Source organism: Micropterus salmoides, unplaced genomic scaffold, assembly GCF_014851395.1.
Source record: "Micropterus salmoides isolate LMB-PRFRI ecotype aquatic unplaced genomic scaffold, ASM1485139v1 Ms_hic_scaffold_5, whole genome shotgun sequence".
NCBI lineage: Eukaryota > Metazoa > Chordata > Actinopteri > Centrarchiformes > Centrarchidae > Micropterus > Micropterus salmoides.
Window position 1 is genome coordinate 19889104 of NW_024044237.1, and position 15511 is coordinate 19904614.

At 39.9% G+C, this 15511-nt stretch overlaps 1 long non-coding RNA gene across 1 annotated transcript; it reads left to right on the top strand.

Annotated features, from left to right (window-relative positions):
* The first annotated feature begins 8648 nt into the window (after positions 1-8648).
* Positions 8649-11689, top strand: LOC119888213. Its single transcript, XR_005441868.1, has 3 exons — positions 8649-10073; positions 11278-11335; positions 11501-11689. It is a non-coding gene; the product is annotated as an uncharacterized LOC119888213 (long non-coding RNA).
* The last annotated feature ends 3822 nt before the right edge of the window (positions 11690-15511 follow it).

Below are 15511 nucleotides of genomic sequence, written 5' to 3' on the forward strand. Positions count from 1 at the left end.
CTCCCATCTCCTGCTTAATGACCAGGGTTGTATGAGGCAAGAAGTAGTCCAATTTATGATGGCAGGTGAGCCCTTCTTTATGTTGTTAAAACAATTGAAACAACCACATTAAGATAGACTGAAAAAAGCAGAAATTGAGCTGCAGGGGCTGTAGACTCGATAATCTTACTACTAGATGTTGTCACATTAATGCAGTCATGTATAGTTAATTTGATCAGGATCTTAACACTGTATTTGCATTTACATTCCACTTCTGAGAAAAATCCTGCATGATAGGAAACCCTTTATTTTTTGAAGAAACTCACACAAACAATATCTCCTGACAGTAGCTGCTCAAGAGGGGTCCAACTGTTAAAAGTTCAGGCTTTAATGTCCTCCTCTTTGGCTGGTTGGTTGCACTCAAGTCACTCGTGTGTGTGAGTGGTTGTCCTGTCCTCAGGCTGTGCCCGGACTGGTGACATGTTCCAGGCAGCTTGTCCGTCAGTGGCTGTGAGGAAGAGGAACCAAAGCACTCATGTCTGTTCGTTGCAGGTCAAATGGAGGGTAAGAAGAAGAAACTTTCAAGGAGAGCAGAAAGAAGATTCACCAGAATTTATGTTTTTGTACATGCAGCATGTTGTAAACAATGTTTTTGAAGTGTGAATGAGGACCATTTTTTCCTATATAATATCTCACTGTTCAAGGAGAGTCCAGTCATTTTCTACATTTGTAGCTGTTCTTTGCTATGGCTTGTTGTGTGTATTTATGTGTGTACAATACATGTGTTGTTGCATGTGAGTATTCAATAAAATTTCAAACAGGAGAATGTCAAGTGAAGGAGAATGTACCCTGAAAGAATCACTGTGAAATAAAATGACATGACATCACTTGTGGTCTCAGAGCAAGCCTGTGTGTGTGTGTGTGTGCGCTTTCTATTTTTTATTTGCATGGAAGGACAAAATCATGTATTGATTTATTTGTTAGATTATTTAACACCAATGTAACAAATCCAGGGTTATGTTTTTACTTCATTGTAGGAGAATGTTTTGACTTTTGAGGACATTTTAACCCGTTCTCATGGTGAACAAGCAGATTTTTAAGTTGTTACTAGTTAAGATACGGGGGTCGAATTAGGTTGTGGTTGAGCAAAACCTCAAAGGAGTGGATGTAAGTCAATACAACGTCCTCACAAATGCTGTATGTGTGTGTGTGTGAGTGTGTTTATGTGCATATAGTTGCAAATTGAATTTTACCAGCAAACTGCAATCAGCTACAAAGTGTATGTTTTCTGCCTTTTGGGACAAAACAAAGCCGGTCTGAAAAAAATCAGTTTTAGTTTCAAAATGATAAACCATCATCAGGCAGCACACCCTTTATTCCGTATTTAAAAAAAGTCTAAATAAAGAGATTTTTTTTCTTTCTTACCTCTGATGCCTAAACGAAGAGAGGAGAGGCTTTTACACCTCTCCTGTCTCCACTGCTCTCCTACAGGCTGCCCACACTTTTAATGTGCAAATGCAAGCTTGTGTGTGAGAGAGAGCGAGCGTGTGTGTGAGAGAGAGCGAGCATGTGTGTTGTGTAGACTGTCCCAGGCTGACAGGGTACACGGATTCTCCATCCTGCTTGTATATAGAAAGAAAGCGAGGGTACTGAGCTCTGCCTGCATCACTTATATTCACACTCTCACACACATACACACACGCTTGCATGCATTGTATCCGTCTTTCTCCCTTTTTCTTTCCTCTTTCTCCTTCTGTCTTGTATCTTTCACCCTCCACAGACTTGCACTCAGCAGTGTGAGGGTTAAATGTGGACGCGTCAGCAGGAAAGGTTCCCCTGCCCGTCTCCCTGAGTGAAGAGTGTGTGTGTAATATTTATTTCATTGGGATTTCCCCTTACTGCACGCTGGCCTTGTCATCATGTTCTGAGCTGCCAATGGCCATCACTGTCACTTGTGGGACATAACTGGGATGTGTGTGTGTGGATAGGTGGAGTGGAAAGTGGAAGTGGCAGTGTCGGGCTAAGGCTTTCATTTGACACATTAAGTCAGTGAGGAAAGGCGAGAGCTCCGAGTGCATCACATGGTGTATGATATTCTGTGTATATACACTGTTGACCATCACACCATACACACAGTGTACATGGACAGCAGGATCCTCCGGTCGTCTTCCCGGTCTGCTGGATAATTCCCTCTCCAGGGAGCTGGTGTGAGCTGTGTTGCACAGAGCAAAGTTCATGAAGTCACTTGTCAAAGTATAAATACCATTATTGTCAGATTGTATCATTCATCATCTATACCTGCTTATACCTATGCAGGAACTGTTGGCTTTCATGTTTTACAAAATATATTCACACGCAAGTGTTTCAGTCCAAAACAGAAAAAAAAAAAAAAAATTAAATATTAAATGTTTTACATAAATTAAAGTAAAACCAACTATTGTATTGTGCAGTTACAATGTTATCTTAAGACTGTGCTTACGTGTTTTTAAGTACTGAATAATGATATATTTTACATATGTGCATTAGGAAAGCCAAAAGCTCTGATGTGTGCTGTTTTGTCACATACCTCTCTTATTATATAGTAGAAAAAATTATTTGACAAAACCATGAACTGTTCTGGTGTTGAGATGATCAGAAACTGAAAAGGTTGTTCAATTTTGATGCGTTTAAAATCTGTCTCAAAAGCCTGAAAAAGAAGGGACGAGGTTTAGTCAGTGTCTGAGTCCTGTGAATTTAGACTTATTTTAGACATGAAGATCTTAAAATCGAAAGGTTTCCTTTATTTTTAGAATTCACTAGTAGTCACAGCATTTTGGATCTGGCTTATATTGATTTGTGGGGTCTTGTAAGACCCTGTCGGCTGGGCATTGTTGTGTGCATGACACAATAAAAAAAAAAAACTTGCTTCATTAATTCTTACAGTCCTGTACTTTAGTTTACAGCTTGAATAGTTTGTCCTTTCCAGGTTTTAATAGATTCACACCCAGCTTTATGATTTTAGCGTAAATCCTAACCCATTTCCAAACCTAAATCTAAACACTTCACACCTGACAATGAATATGAGTGTATTCTTAGAGCTGCAATGTATGAGACTGATGATCTAATATAAGAATTTTACTTTGATTTAAGTGACAGCCATATTTGCCATCTCTATGTTACTGTTCCCTTCTCTGTCCCTTTGGTAATCATTTTAAAGCCTCCCTGGTTATTGTGTTACATCAGTTTTCTCCACTGATTTGATATCATTTAAGAGTCTGAAAAGCTCTTCTGATGCCTGCTGGCTTGATGCTTTGTCAGGGGGTCAGTTTTTTGTTCTATGTTTATGTCGGCCCATATGACAGATCGGACCATAGAAATACAATTTATTGTTTTGTTTAAGTGATGGTTCCAAGGCAACAATTTCAAACAATGAAAAGGTATTAGTTTCTGCCTTAAGGAGGTTTGGCAAATAAGGCAAAGTGTCTGGGCCAATATGAATCCCATAAGTTACCACCTGACACTGATGTGGCTACAGTTAGCTCCATGACTTAACGGAGATCTGTGAGGTCCAGGTGGTTTTGTCGGAACACAGGGAAACACATACTGAAATCCCATGCACGAACAACAGCTTAATGGTTTACTCCACTAACATGACTCTTCAGCAAGCAAGCTATAAGAAGCGAAAAGTATATAATGTACAATGTAAGTAACACCCCTCTTTAGCTCAGAATTGACCAACCAGTGGTGAAAAATAAGTGTGCAACAACAAAAAGCCCCGCAAAATATAAACCTCCAGTTTTATTTATACATTTAATTAAATAGACATAAACAAGGCACGAAAGCTAAAAGTCAGTTCTATGGGGAAAGCTCAGGGTCAAAGAGAATGGAATTAGGCTATTTGCAGCTGGGTGTGCTCAACTTCCTTTCCCTGCGTGCGGCGAAGCCTATCAACACGCCACAGATTAGTCTGCTGCTATTGGTCACAGGCTGGTCGGTTGTGGCCTCCTCACTGCCTGGGGGTTCTGGTAACTCCATTAAGCGGCTGTTGCTCTGCACCATGCAACTCTCCAGACTCCGACCCAGCCGTGTGCCACACAAATTTTGGATACCAGAAGCAGCCTCAGCACAGCCGCACACTGTCCACAGGAGACAAGCAGAAACTCCTTTTACATAATAGCAGTTTACAAACATACCCAACCCACATAACATATGCCCATGGAAAATGTACACCTAACAAAAGCCGAAACTCACTGAGCCAGACTGCAGATTGGAGGTCACGCCCAAGCACAAAGAAGACCACACCCACCAAACACAGACACAGTGCTCACCCATCACACTATCACTGCACTCAAAATCAGGCCGATACAGGCATACCCTGTTAGTGAGAGTGACCTAGCAAGAGACCATACAAGAGTAAATTTCAGACTGGCTTTTAATCGTTGGAGTGAGCTAAAAGAGCTGAAAGGATGCAAGACAGATGCCGAGCTGGCCTTCTTGCTGTTTGACCGTAAATAACTTGTTAGCTGGCTTGCTATAGTGTTGTTGTGCTTCCATGAGGTTTACCGGTGTTAGCAAAGTTGTCGACTTAAGGAAATCAGCCAGAGGTTTCACCGACCGGCCGCTAGCTATAAATCTGGAGTTGATGTTACCAAAATTAGTAGATTTCACACTCGGTACACTCGGTACATACATCGGTAATGTTACTATAAGTGCTCTTGTGTTGGTTACTGTCTAGCTTTGTTGGCTAGCTTGCCAACCGACTTTCAAGCAACATTATTCTGCTGGCGGTGGCGTACGTGTGAACGCGCACGATGCGCGTAACAGTCGTGCACGTGAATACATTTTTAATTAATAAAAAAATGTATTAATCAAACTTAATTAATCAAAAATTAATTAAAAAACAATATTTAAAAAATTAAAAATATATAAAAAATGTTTAAAATGTATTTATAAAAAAATTTAAAAAAAGATTGGGGTCATAGCAAGGTTGAACAACAAAGACATGAGGGTGTAAAAATGGGTGTTTGTATTAGGGCGTGTCCGGCCTCATCCTCTATTAGCGGTGGTGGGGCTCAATCACCAAAAGGTGAAGACGAGTGTGAAAAGGGGGGTTTGTGTATACGGGATGTCCGGTGTTATCCTCTAAAAGCGGATGTTTGGGAGTGGCTTTAGCAATCGGTTGTACATAGAGGGCTAGTTTTTTGACTAACATCTGACCGAGAGCGTAGAACAGTGTACTGAACGATTTTTTGGGTGAATCCGTATCGGACAGAGCTATCTTCGTGCAGAACAACAGCGCCATCTTTGCAGCATTACAATCATGGACGTTGCAGGTAATCAATTGGGAGTAATGACTCCAAAACGACGTATAATTATAGATCCTGTTGCGATGAGTATGGCTCCTAGAAAAAAAAGACTCCCCCAACAACATTGACTGATTTTCTGGACCGAAAGGCCTGGGTGCCTCAGTTTGAATGGGCAGTGGAAGATTTTAGAATGTCGGGATTCTTGTTTGAGCACGGAACAGTTCATCTTTATACAAGAGAGCTTGATGAAATTTTTCTTCGTGAAAGCGCACCGGACATTAGTTTTTCAGCCAAAGACTGGAATTACTTCAGAAACAAAGTCTGTAAAGATATGAGTGCTTCAAAAGGAGTCTATACCACACAATGGTGCGGGTCTGTGCCAGGAGAGCTCTATCATGTAGAAACAGACCGCGAAATCTACGACCCAGAATCCTACATCTTTTTTAGATCATGCAAGGATGATTCTATCATTCAAAAGGCAAGGATGGGAACCCCAGAGCAACAAAAAGGCTACCCCATCACGTCTAAAGAGTGGGAGACGTGGTTCAGCACCGGCTTTGTGGACCAGTGGGGAGAATGGGATAGAACCCTTGAAATCTTCTCACACATTGATAAATTATTCAGATGGTATAAACCTTATGTTAGCTATGTAGGGATCAAAAGAAAACTTTTTTGTCCTGCGGACAAGCAAGATGAACAACAAACAACACCGCAGACAACCTCAAAGACCTCCACGACAGGGCTGACTGTGACATTGTTTTAATTAAAATGTTTTGTGCAGGTAAGAGGACATGTGCAGCGGGTGAGGGTCTATCGAGCAGCCCTAAATATTTTCCATTACTCCAGGATGATGATAACTCATGGGTGGATGACTATGGCAAAGAACTGGGGAAAAGATCAAGCCGTTTAAGGGTGCCTGTTTGGACACTCTGGATTGTTGCGACAAGGACACATCTCCTAACACTACTGCTAACAGTATTATACAGGTAACCGTAGCTTATTATTTATACGATATACTGCAACAAAAAGCTATACAAACATGTGTGTATTGCGCTTATACAGACGAATGGTGCAGAAAACAACCTCACACATGCATTGACACGCTACCCTTCTTTTATATCAAAGGACATAAGAGAGAAATTACGCAGAAGCGTTTTAACAAAAATTTTGCTGATGCTCAAAAGTACGTCCTACGTGGTTGCCAACATGTGAATGCAGTATTCGAGACATTGCAGCAGCTGCTCTACAGATTTGGCCGAGGAACCCTTTTCTCATTGCTTTGCTTAAACGGGTAGTTAGAGTGGAGGACAGTGTGAACACTGTAGTTAAGGAATCTCTGGACATCTGGAAGGGGGAACAACACTAAAAACAATGGGGAATGTGTCTAGTCTACTAAACCATGTCAAAAAGATGGGTCATGTGTTTTGTTTTTGTACTTTTAGCACTGATTTGTGTGTTTTAACGCTAACCAGAAAACCATATGTCGATGTTGCTGATGTGATGTATTGCTTAACTGAATCTTTTGTTTGTAAAAACATAGGTGTTTGTACTGATTTTCTGAAAAGTGTATACTTGTAATCATTGCTGACGGATATGTTGCGTGATGCGTATGTCGTTGGAAATAAAATACTTGAACACAGATGTCAGTCTTTGTAACAAACATCTTGGAGGAGGTGATGAGAAATATATACTATGCGACAGAAAATGCAGGGGCTTACGGAGGCAAGCAAAAACTTAAAAAGGCCATATTTGACACTACTGGGGCTCGGTACGCAGATTCAGACGTAGAAAATTGGCTCATGAAGCAAGATGCCTATACTCTACACAAGACGGCTCGGCTCCAGTGCATTTTAAGAGAAACAAGGTTTTAGTGAATTCAATAGATTGGCAATTCCAGCTAGATCTAGTTGACATGTCTGCTTATTCTGCTGAAAATGATGGGGTACGCTATTTATTAACGTGTATAGATTTGTTTTCAAAATACGCATGGGTGCGTTGTTTAAAAAATAAGAGTGGTAAATGCGTCACAGCTTCCTTTAAAGATATCTTAGCTGAAGGTAGAATACCGCATAAAATTCAAACAGATGAGGGAAAAGAGTTCTTAAACAAAGATTTCGATGCGTTAATGAAAATTAATAGTATCGTACACTTTACCTCATCAAATGAGACTAAGGCATCTGTAGTAGCGCACTTTAACAGGAAATCTAAAATGTGGCGTTATTTAACAGCCAATAATTCTAAACGATATGTAGATATATTGCAGGATTTAGTCACCTCCTACAAACATAGTTATCATCGTAGTATGAAAATGAAACCGACTGATGTAACAAAAGACAATGAAGATATCGTATTTAACAACTTGTATTAAACAAAAGGCGCACAAGCCTTTCGGTCTGGAAAATCAGTCAATGTTGTTGGGGGAGTCTTCTTTCTAGGAGCCATACTCATCGCAACAGGATCTAGAACACTGTTCTACGCTCTCGGTCAGATGTTAGTCAAAAACTTAGCCCTCTATGTACAACAGATTGCTAAAGCCACTCCCAAACATCCGCTTTTACCGGACATCCCGTATACACAAACCCCCCTTTTCACACCCGTCTTCACCTTTTGGTGATCGACCCCCACCACTGCTAATAGAGGATGACATGCCCTAATACAAACACCAATTTTCACACCCCCATGTCTTTGTTGTTCAACCTTGCTATGTTTTTTTCTTTTTTTTTTTATTATTATTTTTTATTAATAATTTTTTTTTAAATACATTTTTGATCAATTAAGTTTTTTATTAATGAAAAATGTATTCACGTGCACGACTGTTACGTGCATCATGCGCGTGGTCGTTCACCTTCAATATTAGATAATGTTGATTTAAAGATATTTGTAATTATATTTAGATTAGTCAAAGCTGTAATTACATTTTGACTAGTAAGATTCAAACTACTGTTGCCATTCATGTGTATGGGTTTTCTCATTACAGAAATCTACAGTTCAGTTGTAGATATCCACATTGTGAATTGCAGATATCTACAATTTAATTTTGACTTACCATGAATGAAGTTAAATATATCTATATTATAATATATATATAAGATATCTATATCGTCTTTTTGAGATATATTAAATTAAATTTTAAATGGTCAAAATGACATTGAAGATATCTAAAACTGGAATTATGAAAATATACAAAATATGAATATACAGATATTTCTAGCTGTTGGTTGGACTAAATAAATGTTAAAATGGCTTGTCATAGTGCTCACAAACATAGCTTGTTGAGTTAGCATTAGCAAGCCTGGTGAGTGCCCGCTGAAAAATAACATCATACGTGAACATGATATTTTTCTCTTTAGTGGCAGTAAAGCTGACAAATAGTAACATTAACCGCATTAACAGCAGAGCTATGGCTATTTTGATAATATATTAATTGTTTGTCATTCTTTGAGCAAAAATGACAAACGTTGTAGCTTTTCTGTATCTCTGATGTGAAAGTAAACTTATAATTATATCAGAGTTTTAGATTGGGAAAATTGTGATTATGAATAATTTTAAATTTGAATTATTTTTATACATTTTAAAGGCAAAACAATCCTGAATTACTCAATTAATTGAGAAAATAATCGGTTAGTTGCAGTCTTAAAGTGCAGTCACAACTTTCTTTGCACAATAGGTGGTGGTGAGATTGTGTTTCCCGATATGAAGGGCTATGTATGCCCACCTGGAAAAGGAAAACTATCTTTTGTGTGTGTGTGTCTGCATCCTCATCTGTGTGTGTGAATGGTACATTTGTCTGCATGTATTTGTGGACGTGTCATTTCAGGACGAGGTGTTTGCTGCAGGCGAAGCAGCAGCCTGAGTAAGGTGTGCTGAGGTAAGACTCTGTACCAGTTGAAAAGCTTTCTGAGCACTCACACATACACACACCCTCATTGAGGGTCACAAGTATAGAAAGACGATGTTAAGAATTTTGGGATTATGTTGTGTTTGATTTGTGGGCGAAAAAATAACTAATTTGCCCTCTTTCGAGGGTTAGAAATTCATCTTTTCTCTATGTTGCTGTTTTTTCAGTGGTTTATCCATGTGTAAATAAACTGGTAGTTTGACCATATTCTTAAATATAGTATGTAGTTTTAGTCATTTTAAGTTTTATCAGCCTAAAGTTCAGCTGTGTACCTACACCAGGTCCACTCACTGGGCTAGTTGGTGAACTATGGCTGGCAAGCTAACTGCAAACATGCTAGTTGTGAACATGCTGGTACTAGTCTGCCACAATAGCTCTCCAAGCTTCTTTTTATTTTCTCTGTAGGCTACTGGACTGTTTACTCCCACTTGGTATTTTAATTATACATTTAATTAATTACAGAGTTTAATTAGTGAGGGGGGAAAAAACTCCAAGCTAATGAGCTAACAAGCTAACTGCTTGCCAACTCTCAGTTAGTAAGCATGTTAGCTCAGTTGCTAATAATACAAAGTTTAAACATATTTGTAATATCAGCTTCTGTCTCTGTAACCTATTACTCTTTTGTAGAGCCCTTTATACACAGACAGATGAGGTTACATTAAAGAGGATGGAGACACAGCTACTAATTTACAACAGCTTCCTCTATTTAGACTTTTGAGCCCTCTATTCCTCAAAGGTCAGCACTGTCAACGCTTGCTACTTCTGTCTCATAACTGTTTGTAACATATTCCTCTTTTGTAGAGCCATTTATATTCAGACAGATGAGGTTAAATAAAAGTGGATGGTGTCACACAGCTACTGCTACAACGGCTTCCACCATTTAAGACTCTAGAGCCTTGTGTTCCTCAAAGGTCAGTACTGTCAGCGCTTGCTATTGGTGAAAAGCACATGAATTTCCTCCAAACAAAAAAAATTTAACCCCTGCTTTTGAATCCACTAATAGGTTTCGCTGCAAAATGTTGCCAAACTGCTGGTGTACTTTATCTCTGATCTTAAAGACTGTTATATTGTGCTGTGAGTATTTTAGTCACTGCCATGACAATACAATAGGTTAACGGGAGGTTTGAGGTTTTAACAGTTCTGTGCTTTTAGACTTGCTTCATAAACCTTCTGTTCAATCAATTTGGGAAGACTGACTAATGATTGCAGTGAGTTCTGTTGAAGGCTGCAGCCAATTCAAGTTTATTATTATTATTATTATTATTATTATTATTTTATTTATTCTGCAAAAGCAAATACCAGACACAGCATATTGAACTTGACAAAGCAATCTCACCTCTAGGTCCATTTAGTAGCTGTTTTAGAGCTCCATGTTTTCTGAGTACTTCTCACCCATGTTGAACATTGAAGTGAGGTTATGTCAACTATAACCAGGCCAAGACTGAACTTAGCTAGACTGTTTTAACCAGGTCAACTTCTGTTTCCGCAGTGTACATTTTTAACAACTGATTTTCTGCACATGAATGTTAAACGCATCTCAGGGATCTTTTACCTGTCAAGAAGCTTCTTGGCTGTTGACCAGCTGTTGCTCATTTACAATCCAAGCACTGAAAATAGAAAGTGAAAATGTTGCTTTAAGCCATTTGAATCCCATCATCTTCTATTTAATTCAATTAGTAATGAGTGAGTAAACAATCCACTGCTGGAGACAAATCCACCTATAGCATGCGTTGGTTCACTGCTATTGCTCACTGCTAACAGTTGAGTGCTGAGAGAAGAAGAAGAGTAGTTCCTGGAGAAGAGCTACAGTATGGATGACTTTATTATTCATAAGTGTTCATGTACATGTGATTGCACCTGGAAATATGAAATGTAAAGCTACACCGGCGTCTTAACCCAACTGTGGAATGGATAGATTTGAACACACATACAGCTAAAAGTTGCAGGGAAGGTGCATGCAAACATACGCACACAGTTTTCAATATTCAAATTTCATGCTAAAGGTTTCACATTTTAAGTTATGTTTTCCACTCTAATCTTTTGTGGCTTGTGATTGTTTATTATTTTAAGGGGACACTTAAAAGTCAGTAAATTGTATGTCTGTGTATCATACAGTGCATTTTCTGGGTTGAGGTGACCAAATGTGACTGGAACGAGTTAAAATCATTATATGGTAAGCTTACTATCCAAACATGTTATGATATGTTATGTTATGATAAAACACCAACTTTAAATGTATTAAATTTTTTTGTAAAGTAATTGCAGTTATACTTTTGTATGTTCAAAGGACAGTATCTTCAGTAATTTCAACATTCATCACCAGCTACTTTCCCCTCAGGTCTCCTCTTTATCTTCCTCCCTTGTCCCTGAGCAGCGTCACAGGAACATGCTGGATTGTGTAACGCTGTCATATTTCTTCAACAGTACATGTTTGTGGGGTCCAAGCCTGTCACATTGTTGTTGCCTCTGGATTATGTGCAGTGCTGAATCTTCTTGGCCCACAGTAAAGATGACATGAGAGGCTTTATGTGTACCTACATTCTTGCATTTGAAGAGTTGAAATAATTTGCTCTGAGGTGGATTTTCCACATCACCAAAAGTTATGCAGCATTTAATGTTTTATAATATGAACATTTAACCTTTAGATAATATTCAGATAAGGACAGTTTGTGTGCTGAATATGACATCCTGAGAATTAGAACATGTTCGTTGGATTTTCTCACTTCCTAGACTTCCAGAAGTTTAGAGGGCAAACCTGGGGCTCTCACAGAAACCCACCGTCCTATCTAATGTTACAGAAAACCAAATGAGCCAGGATGTAGCAGAGCAGCAGGGACACTCAGAAGGAGCATGGAGACATGCGCTGAAGCTGCGGGCGCCGTCAGAACATTTAATTGAGTTCAACCGTGATAAGATTTCTGCAATTTTTCCAACATTTTCCTCCCACCCACTGGGAGCTCAGCAGGGCTTTATATGCCTGTTTGGTTTAAGAGAGATGAGAGGAGAGCGACAGGGTATGTAGGGGCCTCAAGAAGAAAGAGCAAAAGTAGGAAGAAGAGCACTGAGAGGAGATAAAAGGTGAAAAAGGGAGCAGGCACATGAATGGAACAAAAGGACAAGAGGTAGAGAAAGTGAAAATAAAAGAGACAGCACGAAGACAAGCGACAATGACGAGGAGCAAAGAGCAGCAACAGGAAGACTGGAAAGAGATAAAGATAGATGATGAGATACGTTCATCACTACACATCCGGGGGGTCCCATCATACTGATTCTGCCCCACCGGAGCAGGACAATGACCAGCTGTGACAGGCTACCAGTCTGGAATTTAGAAAGCCTCATCTCCTACCGTCAGTCCAAGACAAAAATGTCCCCTAGTGATATGAATTTATGATAACATTAATGCAGCGGGGGAATGGAGTTCTTCACCGGGGCATACTGTCTGTGACTATGTTGCCTGGAGGCAAACAAACACACTGTTAGATGAGAGGGGGGCTGGTAAGGAGGATCTTCGGAGAGGAGTAAACCAAACAAACTTAATCCACTAAAATGATATACAATATGATGATGCCGCTGTTGGTAAATAGAAGCAGATGTTGTGAGTTTGCTGTAACCCCAAGGAGTGTGGAGAAGAACACACAGGGTGTAGAGTGTGTGTTTGCAGTTTGGCACAGAGAAGATATGTCACATACGCATCTGAAGCTGTGTACCATATATTATGGTTAATGAGATTATGATGATAAAATCGCTTTAGCTCTGGTAGATATCAGATTATCATTGCTGTAGGAAGTGAACTGATGAATAATTATGCAAATGTAAAACACTTCAGCACGTTGACTACCAGACTGAACCAAAAGTATGCATTTTATCTTATGAGAAACAAATGGGAACAAAGACAAAGTTCCTGCATTACCCACAATGTAACTCGACCGCTGACAGTTCAGTAGGAGATTCTGCTGTATAGGCTAGTAAGGGCAAATGTACCCTGGAGCCGGATGCCTCAAGCCACAGTGAGGAGAAGTCTACTGAGGTCTGGTAACCTCACTGTCAAGCTCCACACTGCTTGCAACTGTGTCATTATGTAATAATAATGTAACTTGCCCTCCAACAAAATGCATTTTCACGTTACAGACTTTTCTCAAGTAACTTTGTTGTCTCTGTAAGGCGTTTACAGAAAAATGAATGGAAAGCAATGGCTGCCTGGAAGGTCTAAAATCTGTCTAAAATCTTAAGCTGTGCTTTACATAATAGCCACAATTTGTACTCAATGTGTTGAAACTTAAAAAAACACCAGTATGGGCTTTTAAAAGAAAAATGTGTGAACAAGTGTTAAAGATGTAAAGTCCTCGCAAGTGCTTAATAAATGAAACCGTGTGTGTCTGTTAGTGTCTTTGTGTATGTGTCTGCATAGAATATTGATAATCTTCCAGTTATCATTTATAGTATTTACAAAACATGGAAAGAAAGTGTTCATAGATTTTATCCTTTGAAAGTGTGTGTGTGTGTTTACTGGCTGGCTCTTTAGAGCCCCAGCAGGCCCCACAGCGAGCTGTAAGTATCTCTGATTAAATTTGGCCTCCCTGCGCTCCCCTCCATTGCTTTTAGGATGCAGAGATAATGTTCATTAGGAGAGACGGACGGGGACTTTGGGAGGCAGATGCTGGCATGTTGCGAAAGTGTGGCTGTAATGGGGACTGATGGGAGGGTAATATAATTTGGTTGCATTTGGAGCGGTTTCTTGGGGTTAATTTTATGGAGTGTGTGCACGATGAACCGTAAAATGCCTCTGTTGTATGAGGGAGGGAGTGAGGCCAAAAGTTCAGGTGAGTGTTAGACACTGTGTTCCCGCATCTTCTCTTGACTGCACATGTTGAGGAGTCACACATTACACTGCATTTGTTCATAAGTTGGTTGCTTTATTCGCTCATTCTTCCAACTCTCAGGACCCCGGTCTGTGAGGCACAAGGGAGGAAGTTGGGTGTGTTATAGAACAACAAGGTTTGCATATGGTGGAGGGATAGGTCATCTAAACCTCTGTTTATTATTGTTTATCATTGTTACCATGACAAGAAAGTTCCCCTAACCTTAACGTAATAGCCATTTAAACCCAAACCACAATGCTTCCCTAACCTTAACTAAGTACACTAAACTAAATTATAAACGCAACACTTTTGTTTTTACCCCCATTCATCATGAGCTAAACTCAAACATCTAATGCGGCATTCAGACCAAACGCGAATTTTCTGCTCGCGACGCTTTCCTCGCATCAGTACATTCGCTGCAAGTGTTCACACACAGCGCGAGAAGGCGATTTTAACGCGATAACGTGAATAAACACAACTTGCCATTACTACAGCTGTATGAACCCAAAGTAAACATTTTGCTGTGATTAAATAGCAATAAACGGATCAAACTGATTCCAAAATAAGTACAACATGATGCAGTTTTGTTAAACATATGAATTCATGCTTTGTCAGGTCTGTCAGCAAGACAGCAGGACAACAACTTCTAAAATGTTTGTTTTCTGAATGGAGTTTGGATCGATCAGGGCTAAGCTATGGTAACTTCGTCACAGTACTGTACAACGATAGCTGGAATAAAGTTACAGATACATATTTTCTGAACTCACTAGGTAGTTCAACTTCCTTTCTTTCTTTTCTCCAAGTATTGTCCAGTTTTGTCTGGTTTTTATATAAATATGAAGTCATAGTTCGACAGAGCTAACGACGCTAACAACAACAGTGGAACCAGATGTGCACGGAAACTAGCTGCTGAGAAGCTCCAGTGAAGATAAATCAACATTGTAATTCCAAAACCTAAAGTAAAAAGCTAATTTAATAAAAGCAGTAAACTCTGAGCTTCTCCCGCGAGTAAACGGCGTAGTTGTCAGAGCAGAATCCAGAGCGACTACCGGGGTTCACCTCCAAGATTGTCTGATACCAGCCACTGGGACAGCTGCTGCAACAATCGGTTTCCGTAACCAGAAGAGTTTATGCACAAACTGTCAGGAACCATCTCAGGGAAGCTCATCTGCATGCTCGGCGTCCCCATTGGGGTCTCGACCTGACTGTAACTTCGCACAGCCATCGAAGAGGAGTGGACCAACATTCCACAGGCCACAATCAAAACCTGATCAACTCTATGCGGAGGAGATGTGTTGCACTGCGTGAGGCAAATGGTGGTCACGCCAGATACTGACTGGTTTCAGGACCCCCCCCCCCAATACAGTGAAACTGAACATTTTTGAGTGGCTTCTTATTGTGGCCAGCCTAAGGCACACCTGTGCAATACCCATGCTGTCTGATCAGCATCTTGATATGCCACACCTGTGAGGTGGATGGGTAATCTCGCG